General features: G+C 40.1%; 1 protein-coding gene and 1 long non-coding RNA gene across 4 annotated transcripts in view; one reads left to right on the top strand and one right to left on the bottom strand.

The window, feature by feature from the left end:
* The window catches only part of LOC111093640, an 80,589-nt gene extending 61,581 nt beyond the window's left edge, over positions 1-19,008 (bottom strand). For both annotated transcript variants that reach the window (XR_005382736.1, XR_005382737.1), the window contains exon 1: positions 18,635-19,008. This is a non-coding gene — a long non-coding RNA (uncharacterized LOC111093640). The remainder of the gene's footprint in view (positions 1-18,634) is intronic.
* Positions 18,137-20,955, top strand: part of TET2 (tet methylcytosine dioxygenase 2) — a 125,253-nt gene continuing 122,434 nt past the window's right edge. The window contains exon 1 of one of the 2 annotated variants that reach the window (XR_005382730.1): positions 18,137-18,366. The gene's annotated coding sequence lies outside the window, so the exon portion shown is untranslated. The remainder of the gene's footprint in view (positions 18,367-20,955) is intronic. The other variant, XM_038581992.1, reaches the window with a different exon arrangement.

Raw genomic sequence — 20,955 nt, 5'->3', positions numbered from 1 at the left:
GATGGTAGCTCCTTTTAAACTTATATTTATACCAAATAAGACTTCTGGTTCTAGAAATCTCTTTATACAAGGTAATTCTTGAGTCTCTTGGAAAGAAAACTTTATGGTCACAAACAATGTTAATCAGAGTGTAAAGTGCATTCTTTCCACTGGAATACAAACACCAAAAGAGAGCATTTTTTAAGTGTCCATTGCAGGCAAATGCTTAACTGTTAAAAAAAAAAAAAAAAGAAAAAGAAAGAAAGAAAGAAAGAAGAAAGAAAGAAAGAAAGAAAGAAAGAAAGAAAGAAAGAAAGAAAGAAAAGAAAAGAAAAAAAACACTAAAAAAATCAATGTGTGGAAAGTTTCACCCCTTTGCTTTTAAGTTGCATAGATGTGAAGTCCCACTTGTTTCCTCCTTTGAGTGAGAGGAACATTTTAAAAAGCCACTTGTCTGGAAGAGAAACATGCTGCTCTGTTGCTGCTCAGGCCTCCCTGTCAGCTGCTTCCCACCGTGAAGAGAACATAGTTACCTTGAAGAAAAATTTGCATTAGGTCATAATTTCCCTCTTTTTATGTTTGTCTTGCATTCTGAGGAAGTGGAACAGGTTCTCAGCTGAAAAATAGACCCTTTTTTCTTCACAGAAAATATATATTAGAGGTAGAGGACACATAATTTTTTTAAAATGAGGGAAAGAGTTTTAAAAACATAGTTTGGGGGCTCCCTCCCCCCCCGCCCCTCCGTTAGCTCTTGTTTTCCTCCAAAGCATTATCAGATAAAATTTTCTCTTAAATCTTTTTTAAACTTGAAGATTTGAAGGGACAGAAGACCAAGTATTTACTTTCCTTTTTCTTATCTGTTTTCTTACCTCTTGCTTCCTCAGAAAGTTATGGAAATACCCAAGAAACAAATACTAAGTTTGTCATCCTATCCCTAAATTGATATTTGCTTAAAGTTTAGAACCTTTATTTACTACATACAGAAATGAATATTTTAGCATGTTTCAATCATTTTTAGAAGATACAGAATTGTTTCAAGTTCTGTGTATATCTTAGATAGAATTAAATTTAAACTGATTTTAAAAGAGTAACTTTATAAAATCATTACTTATAAACTGAGTAATCAAATTCAACTTTTTCTGCTAAAATTTTTGAATTTAGAAACATCCCTTGTTATTCTATTACATATCCATACATTTCATAAGGCACACATAATTTTCTATGGACAGTGTTGGCAAATCTACACATAAGATTTCTCAGACCACTTGTATCATAGTTATCTGTAATGCTTGTTTTAAAATATAGACTTCAGCCTGAGTAGATGAGAATCTCTGGGAGTAGAATCAGAAATTATCTTTTTAAATAAACTTCCTAGGAAATTCTTATGCATTCTAAAGTCTGACAGCTATTGCCATGGAGTGTGATCCCTCTATATGATGAGAATAAAGGACGAGTGGACAAGTTGGGTTTTATTTACTTTTTGGTCTTCTAATCTGCTACACACACATGCACACACAAACACACATACACACACACACACACACACACCCCACTGCTTATCTGGAAATATTAATCCACTGTGTTTGATGGATGTATATATAGTTAGGGTACACACTAAACTGAAGTAATAAAGAGGCACCAAAATACCATGCTTTAGATAAAACAGAGTTTATTTATTTATCATATGTGGTCCAAGTTAAGTAGGTGGCTCCAATCCAGGAGGTCACTTGGGAATCCAAGTTAGTTTTGCCACATTACTCTGCCTCTTCTAAAGTGTTGGCTTCATCTATATGACTCATGGTCAACACTGCCTTATACCATTATGTTCACAATCTGGCCAGTAGTGGGGCAAGGAGATGACATAGAGGGCTATGAAATTCCTTTTAAAATGTGATATACAAGTTTATCTTTACTTTTACCTACTGGCTAAAATTAAAAGATTTTTTTAAAAAAATAGGTTAAAAGATTTAAAAAAAAAATAGGTTAATTTATATGATATACCATAAGACAGCCAGACACCTCTAACTTCATTAGAAAATTCTCGGGGATCCCTGGGTGGCGCAGCGGTTTGGCGCTTGCCTTTGGCCCAGGGTGCGATCCTGGGGACCCGGGATCGAGTCCCACGTCGGGCTCCCTGCATGGAGCCTGCTTCTCCCTCTGCCTGTGTCTCTGCCTCTCTCTCTCTCTCTGTGACTATCATAAATAAATAAATAAATAAAAATTTAAAAAAAAAGAAAATTCTCAATATTTTTCGTAGCCTTAATGAATATACGCACGTGTTGTAATCAATGCTAACAAATAATTCTTTATCTTGCTATAATTATAGCAATTAATGGGCCTATTCTCTTCCATCTTTTCATAGAAAAGAAAAAGGAGTCCTATCAACTATCTTCTCAAATATTAACTCACAACCATTAAGTGAACCAGAACTTCAGTCATTTCATCTGTGAAATGCTGTCTTGGTGAATGTATAAAAGTGTCCATAGATAGGGTTCTATGCAAAGTAAAGGGAGATTAAATAGCAGATCCTAAAGAAGAGTAGACAAAATGATGTGTATTTAATATTCATCTATCTTGCCCCCAGTAATGACCCCTAAACCATAGCTACATTTGATCTCACTACAAACATTGGGTACAAATATAGGTCAAACCAGTAGGCTGACCGATTTTTCTTCTTTATTGCCTTTGGGGAATGACATGGGAAAGGCTTTAGTGGTGTTCCTACAAGAAGAGTCACTCAAACAAATCTTCATCTTCAAAAGTCTCAAGACTGATCACATCCCTCTCCTGATAAAATCCATTTCGTGGCATTCCATTTCTCTTGAGTTACAGATTCTTTCAGTTGGGAAGAAAATAAACCCAACATAGACTAGATTGCACCTCCCTCCCTGGCCCAAAATGTGGGAGAGCAGGGGGTTAACCCACATAATAAAAATTTCAAGGATAGATTAGGTTAGGCTGGATAAAGCGGCTCAAATGCTATCACCAGGACTGAGTCTTACTCTCATTCTGCTTTTCGTCTATTTTAGATCTATTGTTAGAGAAGTTCTCCATTTATGATAGGTGCTAAAAGCTCCAAGCTTGTAGTCTGTATTTGCAGCAATCTCAACGGAAATAAAATGCCTTTTCCAGTCCCAGGACCGCTTCATCGGTTTTGATTTAACTGGCCCATATATGAACCTATAGTTCAGATGTCCAGTAGCAATCACTAAAGTCAGAGGTTTACAATGTCTGATTGGCCAAATCCATGTCAGCATTGACCTTCTGAGGCTGAAAATGAACTTAGATTCACCTAGGTCCATGTAATGAAAGTGGTGTGGGTGGGGAGGGAAGAGTCATTCCCCTGAGGAAATCAGGTAATGAACCTATGAGAAATAGATTCTGGATAGGCCAAAACACAGATGGTTATTATAGTTCACTTCCTGGCTATACAACATCCACGTATATTTTTCTTATACCTAAATTTTAAAAATCCCCAAGCCTACATTCAGCATTAATATCAGATGGAATCAAAAACATATGTACCAGCACCACTCAGGTTTTATCCAGTTACTGCCTCCAGCCTGAGTCCAGACTCTCCTTATTGCACTTTCCTCATGGTTCAGAAATCTGTTATAAAAGGATACATTTAACCATCTCCAATAAACACAATGTACATTTATGAGGAGGAAACAAAATAACAACCATAAAAACCTCTACTTTGAAAAGGGGAAGTGGGAGGAGGGGCAGTATGCAATATATTATTTGCATACACACTATCCTGTTGGATAACCCCTTGTCTTCTTGGGGGATCCCTTCTGTCTGCTTTTGGACCTGTCTTCAGGGATGATTTCCCTTGTAGTCTGGTACTCTGTCCTATATGGTCACAGCTGAGAAACGCACTGGGGAATATTCACTTACTGATGATCATATCTAATAGTGCTGTTTCTGTGATCTTTAAGATCACCACTAAGTGTTGCCTTGGGGGTTGAGCAATCACCACCCTGAGTTTATGGGCATTTGAGTTTCTCTGGTAACCCAAGTTCCTTAAAAGCTTAGTAAACTCTACAATCTATTTGTTTCCAGTAAATTCAGTGAGTTAGCAACAAAAGCTAGAGTTAGTATTGAGGCCTAATCCTTGATTCTAGATTCCAATCAGGTTGTTTCTGTCTTCTAACTCATGAACTTAGTGTTCTGTCAACAGTAGTAAGGAAGGCTTCTGTTTTGAATCTTATTTTCCAATTTCATTCTTCTCTCCCCATCCCACACACACCCCCGCCCCCAATTTCGCTAGCACTAAATTTAGATTGAGGAGAGGATCTGACTTTTCAAACCCCAGTTAAAATGCTTCTGACTCTTGGCTGTTTTGGATTTCAGAATAAGGGCTAAAGGGCTGCTCTGATTGTTACTGCTTCCATGCAAGCCAGATTTAACTACAATCTGTCCCTTTCATAAAGGACCTCACTAAACCTCACATGAAGGACTGATATGTTCCTGATTTTCTTTTCACACATGTCCTCCAACTCCACTCTCATAGGCCTGGGCTCTGAATCCCAAGATAATCCAGATAGCAAGTTAATCAATTGTTGTGTGAATTTCTCCGCTAAAGAAAGGGGTCAGCATTGCGTCTTTCTGACCTAGATTCAGCTAATTCCACATGTTAGAGTCTGTAACCTATCACACTTCAATTCTTGTACTATGTTTAAAAAAAAAAAAATCAAGACTCTTCCACATTTGAGTGACTAAAATACATCTCAAACAGGATTGCTTGGCAAGGGAAATTTACTGTTTCACAAAAGTGAAAGGTTATGGAGTAGATCGGTTCATTTATGTCAACTGGAACCATCTCTTCATCTCCCAGCTCAGTCTTCCTCTGTGTTGGCTATACTGTAGGAACGACATTTCCTTGGAGAGAATTGAACTTTTCCTTTCGGTTGCCCAAATAGCTTTAGGCTTAAATCCCACATTGCCAACAGTCCCCACAGAAAGAGAATACTTTTCACAACATATGCAAAAAGCTCTATTAGCCCTATTGGTCTTGATTTGGTCTAGCTTGGGTTGTATGTTTGGCATTTCCTTTAGGGCGTCGAAAAGGTTATTCTCTCATTGGCCAAAGCTGGTTTAACAAGAGCTCACCCTTGAAGCTCATGGTCAACTAGCTCTCTGTGAGCTTCATGGTTTAAAGATCGGTTCCCTAAGGGTAGATCACAATGCCATTCATTGCCTGACAGAAGAGAGGAGAGGTGAATCCTGAGCAGATAAAAGCAATAGATAATTTTAAAAAAGAATACTTAAGGTGATCGCAAGGCCTCGTGTTTTGACTCCCTGCCTACCTCACCACTATCATCTAATTACATTCTCTTACTTTTTGGGCTCCAGTCACACGGGCCCTATGCCATGACTCTTTCTGCCGGGCCCTATGCCATGACTCTTTCTGCGTTTGGACCTTTCCATGTGCAATTCCCTCTGCCTGAAACAAGACTCGTCTCCTCACACCTCATTTGATTGGTTCATTTCTACTTCTTTTTCAAAAGTCAGCTTAATTATCACTTCCTCAAGGAAAGCTCAAGCTGACAAGGAAAGCTTAACTAAGTTTTTTCCTTCCTTTTATCTTCCCCCATAGCCTCCAAACTTCTCCTTTGTAATACTTGTCATAATTGCAAGTATTTAATTGTGCAATTACTTTTAGCTCTATGAGGATAAAATATCTCTGTCTGGAAATTTAAAAATATTAGGGGAGCCTTGGTGGCTCTCTGCTGGTTGGGCACCTGCCTTTGGCTCAGGTCATGATCTCAGGGTCCTGGGATCAAGCCCCAGGTTGAACTTTCTTCTCAGCGGGGAGCCTGCCTCTCCTTCTGCCTCTATCCCCCCTCTTGTGCTTGCTTTCTCAAATAAATAAATCAAATATTTTAAAAAGTTTAAAAATATTATTAATTGAATGAATAAATGAAGTGCAAGAACAAATGAGCAAGCTGAAGGAATATGTGATGCTGGGGATAATGATTTTTTTCCTCCCATTAATCTCTATATTTCTGGATCCAGTTTTCCTCCAACTTTCTCCTTTGTACAACAATACTAATTTTTCTCTATGTTAGTTGTTCACTATTTTCTAACAGAGAAGATATTTTAGTTGCATAACAACACATGACTATGAAAGAAATTCTGAAAAAAATCACTCTAGTTAGGTATTTCTGCAGGATGCTCATCATGTTACTCAGTGCAAAAGGTTCACACCCTGAGATGGACAAGATTGGGTTCTAATGCTAGTTGAGCCATTTACTAGCTCTTTGACTGTAGAAATTTATCTATTCTGAGGCTTTACTTATCTATAAACTAAAAATAATGATATCTACTTTGCAGGATTCTTATAAGAACATAAAAATAACATATACTTTGTACCCACACTCAGTAGACCATCAATATTTGATATGTATCCTTATTATTATTCTTGGATCACAGACCTGTCACTCTAGGAGGAAGCATGGATTAGGAATCATAGCCATCCCTGCACATCACCCAGAGGGGATTCTCTTGCCAGCATAGGATAACTTTATTTATATAGTACTTATAATGTTTTACAATACACCCTTTGTTTTGTTTTTTTAAGATTTATCTATTTATTTATTCATAAGAGACACAGAGATAGAGCCAGAGACATAGGCAGAGGGAGAAGCAGGCTCCCTGCCAGAAGCCCGCTGTGGGACTCAGTCCCAGGACCCGAGGATCATGACCTGAGCCAAAGACAGACACACAACCACTGAGCCACCCAGGCATCCCCACCTTGTGTTTTAAAGGAAGCTCTGATTTCTAGAACTTTACATTATATAATAGACACCACTATAGCCTTGCCCAAACATCAGCATTTAATTCATGGTACATTTCATGTACCCCATTCCTTCCTCTCTCCAAAGCAATGATAAAAAATCATGAAGAAAATCTTCAGGACCTACAAGAGAGGGAGAGATAAAGCAGGGCACCATGAAATGAACTCTTTTAACCTCTGTCAGTAACTATGGACTACCCCCTACCTGAACCATAAGAAACATAAAGAAAACTTCACACTGAACAAATTAGCCTTTCCTCTACCTCAGCCTGTCAACAGAATGAAAGGTCTTTTAAAAGACCTCGGTACAATAAATTTCATTTTCTTTTCTGCATCTTTAACCACCTACCTCAATTTGATCTCTCCCACCTACCTCAATTTGGTCTCTCCCATCAGTAAACATGCTCAAGTCTTTCCCATCTTAAAAAATTCTTTTCTCAATCCTCCATCCCGCTGTTCTTACTTTGCTATCTCTTTCCTCCTCTCTTGAGCTAACCTTTAAATAGTCATTTGCACTCCCTATCTCCTTATCCTCACTTCCTGTTTATCCTTCAGCCTCAGGCAATCTGGCTTCTGTTACCCTTAGTCTTCAGCTAAATGGCACTTTGCCAAAGACTGCAATGAATGCACCACTGTCATAACCAAGGCACATTTCTCATTACTTGTCTCCGGTGACAGCTCAATAGCATGTGCACTGCTAGCAGGTCAGACCTTTTTGAAGCTTGTCCTTAGCTTAGCTCCCACAACACCACACACCTCTGGCTTCCTCCTTTGGAGGCTCTTTTTCTATCAAAACTCAGGGTGGTATTCCTCTGTTTCTCTCCTAGAGCCCCACTTTTCTTCTCGCTCAGATCACAAAGTTATCTTCCTTGGCTGCCGTCTTTATGCAGATGATCCACACATTTATAACTGCAGTCTGAATCTGTTTTCAAGGTTTCAGGCTCAGATATCCAACTGCTTGTTGCACATTCTCACATGGCATCCCTCAGGTGCCTCAAACTTAACTTTTTTTTTTTTTTTATCACTGATTTATGTTTTCTCCCATAGCCCCCCCCCCCCCAACTGCTACTTCCATGTCCTCTTCTCTTCCTGTTATTTCTTAAAAAAAAAAAGATTTTATGTATTTATTCACAAGAGTACACACAGAGAGAGGCAGAGACATAGGCAGAGGGAGAAGCAGATTCCCTGCAGAGAACCTGATGCAGGACCCCAGGATCATGACCTGAGCCAAAGGCAGATGCTCAACCACGGAGCCACCTGGTGCCCCCTTCCTGTTACTTCTATCTCTAGTGAATGTCACCAACAGTCATCTCATTAGCCAGGTCAGAAACCTGGGTGACAGCCTTGAGCCCTGCCTCTGTGTCTACCCTTGCTTCAAAGTACAAGTTACTGTGCTCTATTTCTTCTGTCTGTGATATCCATGGACCTCTCCATTCTCTCCTTCCTATTGCCTGGCCTCAACCACAGATCACTCTCATTTTTCCTAAGTGATTTCCCCTGTCTTCTCCCTGGTGTCCAGCCTCTGCTATTGTGTTCTCTCAATCTGTTCTCCCCACTGCAACTACTGAGATTTTTCCAAAGTCTAAATTTGATCATTTTCTTCTCTTTTAAAACCTGTTATTGGGACACCTGGGTGGCTCAGTGGTTAAGCATCTGCCTTTGGCCCAGGGCATGATCCTGGAGTCCTGGGATTGAGTCCCACATTGGGCTCCCTGCATGGAGCCTGCTTCTCCTTCTGCCTGTGTATCTGCCTCTCTCTCTCTCTCTTTTTCTCTCTGTGTCTCTCATGAATACATAAATAAAATCTTTAAAAAGAAATAAAAAAAACTCATTATTGATATCCCATTGCACTTAGGCCACAACCAAACCCTTCATTATGATGTATACTAACCCAGATGATCAGCTCCCTGCATGCTGCTGTAGTCTGAGAGTTCACGCTCTTGTTCTTTACTTTCTAAACATGGCATTTGGAATGTGTTTCATTTTTTCAAATATGTCATGCTCTGTCGTGCCCTGGTTCTTCTTAGACTCTTTCTTATCTCCACAAAATACTTTTCTCTTTCTACCTGGACTTAAAAATTCCTATTTATTCTTGAGATCTCAGATTAAATCTTAACTTTCAAGGGACATTGTCTCTGAGCCTTCAAATGTGAGCTAAGCACCCTTCCTATTGCAGCCCTTAACACTTTTTGTTCATATGTCTTACAATGTTTTATAGTTGCCCATTTACAAGTCTGTTTCCCCACTTGACTGTAAGCTCTATGGGAGCAGGGGACACATCTTGTTCACTATTATATCACTGGATGAGAGAAGGAATAGGAGTATATTGAATTGAGAATAATGCTGTGGACCATTACTACATAAGTTTAATCTCCAACACAGAATAAGGCTGAGAAAGTAGAGAATGGGAAATGCCACCACTAATGTGGAACAAGAATAAATAGATACGTCATTTTTCTAACACTCTTTTGAGGGATGTTCTATGGTATTTCCATCCACTTCTGATCCTTCTGTGTCTGAAAATTTCCTGAGCAGACCCCCGTAATGATACAGTTTGACTCACTTTGATCATGCACTGATTAAACTGCCTCCTAAAAATGAGAAAATTGAAATAAAAATGACACACCAGTATCTCAAACACCACCAGAAACTATGATAAATTAGAAATGCAGACTTGAACAACCATTTATGCAATGGAAAGTGAAACTAACAATCCTTCATTTCTAAAGTTAAAAAAAAAAAAAAAAAAACATTTCTGAGAAGGTGTCCTGACTAGGTTAGTTTTCATTCATCTCAAGTCCTTTTGTAAGCTTCTCCCCAACATCAAATTCATAGTACAACCCTTTCATGAACAACATAGTCCAAAAGGACCCAACTAAAAATTTATTTCTCTTGTCACCCAAAGCTATGGTTTTGAATTTTATGCATTACTACCGAAATCAGTGCCCTCCACATAGGCTACCATGCATGAAGTCTCTAAAACTTCAAAAGTAAAAATATATGTTACCAAGTAAAATAATTATTGTCCTCAAGAATTAACAATTCTATGATAAATTTATTCTACATTAGATTTTTTTATAAAGATCTAGAATATGTGATATGGTGTTTTTTGATTCACAAGCAGCCCTATTGGAGAGCATTGTTATTTGCTAGAATTGTACGAAACTTGTCTTTTCATGAAATGGTTTAGAAGAAAACCGTTCATTCAGTCCAGATTGTGTGCATGAAGTTTCATTCTGAGTTTTGGTTTCCTTAGAAAATCTGTAAGTTTGAAACTCTGACTTAAACTAAATCAACCTCCCACCCCACCCCAACCCCCCACAGCCCTACTCGATAAAAGAGATTGTTTACATTAATTTCTGATATTAAAATTTTTTTTTTTTGCTTTTTATGAAAATGTGAGTCTATGTCTTTTTATTCAACAAGTTTGTTTCTTTTACAATGCTTGTACCCCAAACAGCTTTCTCTGTAGCTTGATAAAGGAGAAATCAAGGAAGAGGTCCAATATTTTGTCCTTCATACCTTTGAGCAACTTGTTCTTTCCCTTAGAAATGTTTTTAGGGAATAGATTAGCTCTCACCTCAGGTTTGGAATGAACAGAATTCCTACCACAATGGATGACCTACTTTAAAAAAATACACAAAACACATTTTTCCTAAATGTAGCATTCTCTTCCATGTGGGTGAGCATAGGCAAGGAATGAAAATGTATCTTCCTAAGATACAATGTCACAAGTTGATAGAGCTTCTTTTCTGCCCTCAGGAAGGAATTAAAGTTGGTTTATTTGTTTCCCTTTGGTTTGTGGAAAGCATACTGAAGAAGACTTAAGTCTGAGAATTTATCACCCACTGTGTGACCCTGGGCAAGTTACTCAATCTCTCGGACATGTCCCCTCATGTGTTAAACACATGTTCTCTAGTGTTAAAAATATTTTGTTTATAACTCTCTCTCTCTATTTTCAAGATTATTGTAAATGAGATAACTATGCATGAGATAATGCATATAAAAGTTTTCTTGGTAGATTTTAAGTAGCAGCATCTAGACTACAATTATAAACCATGCCATTTACTTAGACTGCGTTTAACACTTTCGATAGTTATACTTTTACTAGTTTCTCTTTCTAAATTTTTGGAACATCTACTTTTTAAGTTATAATACTTTTACCTTAAGCAGCAGCCCTCACCCATCAAAATTATCGCTTTATCCCTTTCTGGGTTTTAAATTTAAAGAGAGGGCATCTTTAGTTCTTTTTCACTAGCAGAAAGTCACTATTGAGGATTTATGATTTTAGGAGATTTAGGAAAGTTTGCCTCATGAAAATGTATCCATATTATCACTAAGATTGCACCCGCCTGACAACCACCACTCGCATGCTAAACACACCTGTCTCCAGTAGCTCTCACTTCCTTACCTCTTCCTTCCCAGTCCAACTAGAGTCAATGATCATAATATTTCAGTGAAATAAAAATTAGGGACCTCCAATGAAATGTTCCTTTATAATTTATTTTTGATGTTCTGATTTTGTGTGTGTGTGTGTGTGTGTGTGAGAGAGAGAGAGAGAGAGAGAGAGAGAGAGAGAATGTGTTTCTTTTCACCATCTACTCTGATCTTTCTTTCAGGAACCCTTATTTTGTGATCCCTACTTGGATATAATTCATTTTCTTGGGAATAAATTCATTGCAAAATGCAGAATAGTTGTCTGAAAGTCAACCCATATTCAGCTTAGAGGCATGCCTAATTACTGACAGATAAAGGAGGTTTTCTGCTAAACAGTAAAAATATAGTACTTTAACATATAAAATAAGAAAACAAATTAAACAAAGGTTGGTAGTTCAGAGTTTTGCAGGAAACCACTCAGTGTCTCCTGCTCCCATTAGCTCTGAGTTGGCATGAGTCAGATCTCATTAGGTTTTCTCACATATCTCTAGAAAGAATGAGCATACTTTAGAATATTTGAAGAGAATTAGATGTCAAGTGATGGCTACTCTACTTCCTTTTAAAATTTTTCTTTCTTTTTTTTTCATACAGATTATCTAAGAAAGAGATTAACCTAACAGGGACCTAAAATTAGTTTAATCTCTATAGCTCTTCCTTTTAGAAGCATTGCACTAACAGCATGGAGCTATATAATACATTTATAAACTATTACACGGTCGTTATTTTGGGGAAAAAAAGAAATTAGAATCACTTTGTTTAGTTACCTAGATTTAAAAATGGTTTATTTATTTTAGAAAACAAAGTGATAAAACTCAACCAATAGTATTACCCCACAGGAATGCAAATCCCAAAATATTATTCCCAAATCGAACTCTGGCAACTTTCAACACATCTTTTTTGTATCAGCACATCAGGGTATCAATACTAGTGCTTACATTTTTCCCAATCTTCCTTTTTCACTACTGATAATCTGGGTCATTCTTTGGCTGCTAATTATTTATATTTTCCTCAAATGAGATTTATTTTTTACCTGTCACAGGAGACTTTAGAAGAATTCAATCAACCTGAAATACATAAAGTCACGGGCAGCTTTGCTGGATCTTTGCAAAGGTGAGAGTGTTCCACCAGATTATAGAGAGATACACACTATTTCCTCTTTGTCATAGTATACTCTATGACTGAAAACACCGTATGCCTACTAGCTATTGATATTCACATATTAAGATACACCAATGGTTTTTAAGCAGAGTTGTGCATTTTATTGTCTGTGAATCTTTTAAAAACTACTGCTACCTCAGCCCCATGCCAGACCTCATTAATTAGAATATCCAAGAGACTAGTGGGAGTATAGCAGTGGAACTTAGTTATGTATATTTTTCAAGTGCTCCATAGGTGATTCTGATTCATTTTCCCAACGGAAAGATTTGGTGCTATCCCAGGCAGAGTATTTTATCCCCAAAGACCCATCTCCTAGTAATGATTTCAGTAGGTGGCGCTCTTTCCACCTGCCAGCTTCCCTGTTTGGCGGGAATGAATTCAAAGTCCAAGGAAGTCAGGAGCAGATCAAGGGTGCAGTTCCCTTTTGCCACACCAATATTGAAAACAGATAGCAGAACTTATCTTTCCAAACAATTTGTTAGTGGGGTAAGACATGTTTAAGTGGTAGAGGGTGGTGGACAGGGCTGTGGCATAACATTTATTACATGGATGTAATCATTGTTTCAAAGAGTTCAAGCATGCCAACTTCTTAACATGAAATGGAAACCAAAGAAACAGATTTGAGAGTAAATGATGAGAAAAACCCAAGTAGAGATTTAGACTGAAGAGATTTAAATATATAGAGATGGGAATACTGGTGTTATTGCTAAAAACTGCTGACTGTATGAAGAACTTCTGGTGTAAACATAGATATCTATATCCACTAAAGTGCGGAGACAGTAGTGTGTAGTTTGCAACAACATAAGCTTTAGAATCAGACAAACCTAGATTTAGACCCTGGTTCCAGTTATTTAGTATTTAATCCCAACCAATTACTCAATCTTTAATTCTCAATAAGATGATACCTACATTATTTGGTTTTAATAAGCATTAAATTATGAGATAATAAATGTAAAACAATTATCCATATGTTTGGTGTGTGGCCAGTATTTAACCAATAGTATTACCTTTGGAGTACTAAAAATGGGTACATGTAAATGCTGAGATTTTCTTTCTAAGTAATGAAGAATAATGGAAAATTTTTGTGAGTTTTGAAGGGAAGATTCCCTATATCAGTCAGTACTGTTCATAGTAAGAACAATTTAAAGGAAGCTGAACAGGAAAAGATATAAGGCTAATTTTAGTGTAATGAATAAGGTTTAAACTTGGATTCACAAAGCTTGAGTTTGTGAGGTGCTCCTTCCTCTATGTACAGGCTGTATGACCTTGAGTGAGTCACTTAAACTCATTTTTCATATTTATAAGATAGGAATTAAATTCAATGTCAACCCGGATATGGTATATGATATGAATATTAAACATAATAGCACAACTTTACCAAAGAAAACAATAGTGTAAAAAAATGCTTTGAAATCTATAAAATTCTATATAAATGTAAAGGGTGTTTTGAGAGTAATTGCCAATAGTTAAACTTTATTCCTTATTGAAGTTCATCATTAAAGTTGAAAATTATTCTCTCAAAAGAAAGTGGGGGTATAGAGTCACCAATTTTGGATGAGAATAAAAACAAGCAGTGGGGCTCAGTGGTTGTGCGTCTGCCTTTGGCTCAGGTCATGATCTGGGGTCCTGGGATCCAGTCGCACATCAGGCTCCCCAAAGGGAGACTGCTTCTCCCTTTGCCTATCTCTCTGCCTCTCTATGTGTGTCATAAATAAATAAATAAATAAATAAATAAATAAATAAATAAATAAAATCTTTTTTTAAAAGAATAAAAACAAGTAGTTACTAGATTGTAAAATCAGAATTGATGAGGAGAAAAGAGATTGATACTGGTAACATATTTGCTATCCTTCCAAAAGCATTTCCATGATGTCTATCCCACTAATGATCCTAATATTTTTTTATAATGCCTTTAGCAATATTTTAACAGGATTAGACTTTTAAGTTTTTATCTGACATTTCACTTTGCACCCATTATATCAGTTCACACATTGGCTGGCACTTGAGTAAGTTAGGATTATATCATTTGTATCTATTTATCTGTATCATTTGTATCTATCTTAAAAATTTCCAAATTATAGAAAGAGAAGTTAGACATATGACATAAGGTCAGAAAAAAATAGAAATCATATTACTAAAGGAGACTCTATCAAGACCTCATTATATTATGATCTCTGGCCTTAGACAGTAATGGTTTTTTATCAATAATATTTATATCATTAAGTTAGTGTTATGTCTAAATGTTTCATTCATAGGAAACTTTTAAAATTAGTGTTCTACCTATGTTAGACATTTGCCTTGGGATGGTGTGTAGTAATGTCACCAGACAAGAGAAACAAGAAAGCCCCTTCACAACAACGACTGCCGCGCTGTTTGAAGGTCAATTGTCTTTTAAGCATGCAGAGAATCTTTATTGTGTCGTACTTCAGAAATACGTTTTTGGAGATGGGAAACAACAGGCCATGATTTAATGTTTTTGCTGAACCACTGTAATTCTTCCAAAACAATATGGGTCACAACAATTTCTGTTAAAGAGAATACCAAGTCCTTAAAGAAAATTTCCTATTTTGCAGGTGGAGAGGAAATTAAGAATGCATGGGGGGGAGGGGCTGTTGTTTTGTTTGTTTTGTTTTGTTAGTACACTATAAGAAATTTGCATTGTAAAGCAAGCTGCTGTTGTCAGCTCTTTAATGGACCCAGCAGTCAGGAAGCTGCCTCCACCCTAAGAGGCTTAGAGACTGAGCAACTGAGTTAGACAGCAGGTGCCCAGGCCAATCAAGTCAATTTTCTAACGCAGAATGCATGCCGTGGAACTTGTTCTATTAGTCTTTTTTCTCTGTTGAGGAAGCGAGAATTTCTCTTTGTGGGAGCAGTGCTGCTATTTCTAGTTTGAGAAAAAAATGGTAAGGAATTTGACAACAATTGACTGGTGTTAAAACTACAAATTACCCTTTAAAATAGATTATTCACACCTATAGGAAGAATCTCAAGAAGGCACACAACTAATAAAATGTGATTCTGAGTTACACATGGAAAAAATGCACTAATGTCCAGTAAATAACTGGTTGTGTACACTATATCTTTTCTTTCCCAGAAATAGCAACTAAGCAAGAGGTTTTTTTCAAATCAACAATATAAAATCTCATTAACATATTTTACAGTTGGAGACCTTCAGAATTTTACTTCCTTTTGCTATTGAAAAGTCACAATGGCCAAGAGAAGTAATGTATGTTCTTTTAAATTAACAAATGTGGTGGTGGTTAAGGGTGGGGTGAGGGTGCAGAGAAAGAAGTTGGCAAGAAAAGGTTCAGGGCCTGTTGCAAAACCAACTGTAAGCCAAGTATGATTCCAGATAGACAAGAACCACCTGTTACAACAGAGGGAGAGGTTTAAAAGATGAAATGGGAAAGGGGTGACCTTAAAGATCATTTTCCCAATTATAACATAAACAACTAGGGGAACATGCAGTTATTTATATCAAACACATGTGAATACAATATTTGCCACACATTATTCAATATAAAAAGGCATATAATTTCTTATGTATTTCTGTTAAGAGAAACTTCTAGATGTAGATGGTTTATTATTGGTAATAGTAGTAACTACCCAGACATTTATCTAGTATCTTACTGAATCCTCACAACCTTTTTGTTTGAAAGGGTGCTTAACACATGAGGAAACTAACACACAGAGTTAAGTAACATGCTCAAGGCCACCCACTCAGTAAGGGATGGAGTCAGGATTCAATAATTCCTGTCCAACTCCAAAGCCCATGCTTTCAACAATTCTGCTGTACTGTGCACTACATAAGTATATGTCATAGCTTTGGAAAACTTTACTTTCTGGACTTGACAACAACACAAAAAATTAGAAGGAACCTCCCAAACAGCTTAAAGTCCACTAACAATTGCCAAGACCTCCATGACACATTAGTGTACAGTTAGAAAAGACAGAAATTCAACCTCACATGAAATGCTTAAGGAAAAATGAATGATTTTTGCCTCGTTGCAAAATCAGAAATCTGAGTGAACTCTGTCCCACAATGGAATATACAATGTTTCATTAGAACACGCTCTAAACCTCTAAACGTTCTTCTTAGTAACAATGTGACACATAGAAAGAGTTTCCCTTTTTAACTCTTTTCAGAGGGAATATTCCGAGTTCATAAAAATTAGGGAACGTCTTCACTTCGAAAGAAAGAAAGAAAGAAAGAAAGAAAGAAAGAAAGAAAGAAAGAAAGAAAGAAAGAAAGAAAGAGAGAGAAGATGGGCTACACAAAATAACTTGTGTTGACTTAAAAGTATTGTGATCACAATGCACTGATCCTATAGAAGTGTGCCCGAAACATCTACGTAAAAGTTGAATAGCAGTACGTGAAAACTTCTTGTAGAGGACGGCGAATCTCAACTACTGATGTAATGATTCTTAAGAGTTTGGGTTTTTTATTCTTATCTTCGAATGAAAATGTTGTGATTAGAAAAGGGGCATAAAAAGAGAATTAAAGTTAGTCGGCAATAGGAAAGACCATCTGTCCATGGGAGGACGTAGGTACAGACTCCGGAACGTCAGGGAATATCGAGCGTCGGTCACTTGGAATTCGGTGTTTTCCTGGGTCGATTTCTTCGTTACCTAATTATGCGTACGGGTAGAAACTTTCCTCAAAATAGAGGCTCTTACTGGAGAAAACGTAAGCATTTGAAAGCGCAGGTTTATTTCTTACGACCGAATCGAGCGAGACGTGGAGTCACTGGCGAGAAATTCGTGTCGGTCTGTAGGAATCCCTCTCCCTCCCGGCCCACGTGGCAAAAGTAAACAGAAGGTGGGCCGGGGCGGGGTGAAGCGGGACTCGGTCAATTTCCTAATTTGTAGAGTCTTTAAAACTACAGGCCCCTAAAGCACTCAGGGCATGCCCTCGGCGAGGCTGGGGAGCTCTTCCGCCGAGCGAGGTGACAGGGGCCGCGCAGAGGATGCCCAAGCGGGGGGCGCGGCGGCCGCGGGCGCACCTCGGGGGGTGGGGGGCGGGGGTGCGGGCCTCGCCGGGCGCAGGTGGGTGCGCGCGGGGGCGTGTGCGGGCGCACCTGCAAGGAGGGGGGCGGAAGGGCTAGGGAGCTGCAGGGGTGCGGGGAGCGCACACACCTCGAAGCGGGTGGTGGAGCGCGGTGCTGACAGAAAGTTGAAAAGGCTAGTCTGGGGTCTCCATCGCTGTGCCACGCACCCACGCCACCTCCCGGCTGCGCGCCGCCCCCGCCCCCTCACCCCCCCCCCCCGCGGGTGGCCGCAGGTCGGAGGCTCCCCGGGGTGCCCCGGCGGCTGGCAGCGCGCCCGGGAGCTGGACCTCCCCCCCCCCCCCCCCGCCCCGCGCTCATCCCGGCGCGCCGCTCCCCGGGCTCCACCGCACGGCGCCAGGGCAGCCCCGGCCGCGACTGAGCGCCCCATTGTGCTGCCCCCAGGTGCCGCCGGCCTTTGTGCGGGAGGCACCGGGAGGGGGGCTGATTCCCCGGGAGCCCGGGCTGCCCCAGGGCGGCGACGGCGGCCCGGGCGGAGGAGGAGGAGGTGGAGGAGGTGGAGGAGGTGGAGGAGGTGGAGGAGGTGGAGGAGGTGGAGGCCTGCGGGGGAGGAGGCGAGCCGGGCGGAGGAGGAGGAGGGGGAGGAGGAGGGGGAGGAGGGGGAGGCCGGGCGGAGGAGGCGAGCCGGCAGCAGCGGCTGCGGCCAGAGCTCGGGCGGCCGCCGCCGCCTCCCCGCGAGCGCCGCGCGCCCAGGCCCGGCTCGCATGCGAGTCACGTCCGCCCCCTCGGCGAGGCCGCCCCGAGACGCCGGCCCCGCCGAGTGATGAGAACAGACGTCAAACTGCCTTATGAATATTGATGCGGAGGCTAGGCTGCTTTCGTAGAGAAGCAGAAGGAAGCAAGATGGCTGCCCTTTAGGATTTGTTAGAAAGGAGACCCGACTGCAACTGCTGGATTGCTGCAAGGCTGAGGCACGAGAACGAGGTCAGAGCGCTTCTCTTATGCCGCGAAACTCTCCCCTTCCTCCCCCCCTTGCTTTCTCGCGGGCTTCCAGGGCCTGGGGAGCAGACCCCGCAGTGTCACCCACAAATACCAAGAGGGAAGAGGGAAGCTTCACAAATTACTGGAGCCTCTTCAACATGGCTGACAAATATAGTTTTATTCCATCCCCCCCCCCCCCCCCAAACCTGTAGTTCTGTGCTCTCTCCTCTCCCCTGCCTGTGCTCCTCTCCTCCCTACCCAGGAAACTTACCTTTGTGACTCCGACCCGCCGGCTTCCCGGCCTTTTATCCTCCGGAAAGTGATTTTCCTTTGCTTTCCTTTCTCAAATAGTTCAGCTTCGGGGGGCACTACTCTCCCCCTGAATCCTCCCCGACCCCCTTGCCTGGTTGCAAGCCAGACCCGTCTCTGGTTTGACCTAACCCACCCCGGAAAGAAGTCCGCACCGAGCGTTTTTCGACCCTTTTTATCTGCTGCGGGGTCTGGCTGCGGGTTCGCGTCCGCGTCCGCCCCCCTCTGCCCCGTGTCCGCTTTCTGGGGGACGAGCTGCGCGAATGTCACGGGGAGTGGGACCCTAGGACACCGAGCGGGGTTTTGTTTTTCCCTTAAGTCCGCGCCTTTTGCGCGTGGTGCTGAGGGAGAGAGAAGAGTTTTCTCTGGCCTCCCCCCCCCCCCCACCCCAAAGACCAGATCCCACTTTTCTCAGGGTCCATCAGCTCCGCGATGGGCTGCGCCTCCCAGCCTGGGGACGGGGTGTAAGAGAATTTGTGGGCAAATCTGTGTCCTGGCTTTGTGCTTCTCCCGAATCAGCTTCGTTGGGTTCCCCGGTAAGTGACAGGCAGACACAAAGGCAGGCGCAGGCCGGGGGAGGGGGCGGGCGGGCGGGAGGAGGGGGGCAGAGTTGAGAGTTGCAAGCCTGCAAGGTCAGGGGCGCCCAAAGAAATGAAACCCAATCCCAGCAAAGAAACCGAGAAGTAGGGAGCTGATTTCTAACAGTCCCATCCAAATTTCTCTCTCTGTCTTGGTTGCTCTCTTTTCTTTGGTCTTTTATTTATCTGCCTTTCTCTCCGAGTGTCTCTTTTCTCCTCCTTCTCCTTCTTCACACACACGCGCGCACACACACACACACACACTCTCTCTCTCTCTCTCTCTCTCTCTCTCTCCAGTCTTGCCAAATCTTTTCGCTGGGGCTGCTTGTCTTCTGTTATTAAACTAACAGTTTCTAGGGAGAGTTCTCTACCTATGGCAAAATAAAGTGTGGCCTGGATAGACTCCTGGGAAGGTCAAATATGACATATTAAGTATTATTTACTGGCTTTTGCCTTCATGACATACTTTTAATTGCATTGAGTGATTCCCCACCGCCCCCTCCCCCTCCATCTAATGTTTAGGAATTGAAAGAAGGGTGATTTTCCAGTTACTTGCTTAAAATTTACTGAAATATTTTTATAGTTTCCTGTGTAGGGACTAGGATACATCCATGAATTTAAAATCTAAAGTCTCATATTATGCTTTCACCTCTCCAATAAGGGATAATGATAGCAAATCCAAATAAAAAATATTCATCAACAAACGATCCAACATAAGAGGAAGATTATTCCCGAGAGGAAGTTGGGATGTAAAGAGAAAAGATACTGTTTTGCTTTGCTTTGGTTTAAGACTGTGGGTATTGTTGCCTGGTTAATGAAATCATTATATTTGCATTTTAATGGAAAGTTGAAATACTGGAGGAGAGTTATATTCTTTTACATGTTTGCATGTGTGTCTCATAATAGGTTTGAAGTGGAATATAAATTTCAACACAATAAATATTGAGGTTTTTTTTTTTTAATGTTATGAAGCAGGGAAGTGTTAGTGAAGGGTTGGAAAGTCGAACTTAAGTTTAGAAGGCATGTATATGATTAAAAGATGGACAGGAGGAAGAGCACAGTAATGGACATTGCTCCATAAATCAGACTTCCAAAACCATTTGTCCTCAGGAGTTCACTTTGTAACTTTTTCTATTTTGATCTCTGAAAAAAGCAGGTAAGTTTACTTTAATCATTGATACCAAAGGTTATTTCACATGATTATCAGGGAATAGTATTACTCATCTCTGGATCAGAAACAGCTCATTTGGTTAATTTTTATTTGTCGTAAAATAATGAGGAAAATATTTAGGAGTTTAACATAAATGCCTACTATTTGTTGATAAAACTATGATTAATTATTGCAGTAATTCAGGGTTTAAAGAGAAACAGTTCCTTTTGCTAGCAGACTAGTATCTAACTGCTTTTTTGGACTTTCCAAATGTTGTGGTTTGTGTTGTCTTCAAGTTATTCAACTAAATAAGTGTAGCATTTTCCACTCATATTGGTAAATAAGAATACCTACATTGTTAGTTATTTTTATTGTGACTATGAAGATGTGTTCTTTCCTATCAAACTTAGACTCTTTTGTTGTTTTATGTATCCTATTTGTATGCTGAAAATAGCTGCTAATTAATATTGTATAAGGGGCTTACATTATTATAAGGAGGAGATGTACATTATTTACCATTTTCAATATAAGTACCACTTTCTCTTCTATTATAAA

Source organism: Canis lupus, chromosome 32 (assembly GCF_011100685.1).
Source record: "Canis lupus familiaris isolate Mischka breed German Shepherd chromosome 32, alternate assembly UU_Cfam_GSD_1.0, whole genome shotgun sequence".
NCBI classification, from domain to species: domain Eukaryota; kingdom Metazoa; phylum Chordata; class Mammalia; order Carnivora; family Canidae; genus Canis; species Canis lupus.
The sequence above is the reverse complement of the archived record's forward strand: the minus strand, read 5'-3'. Positions and strand labels throughout refer to the sequence as shown.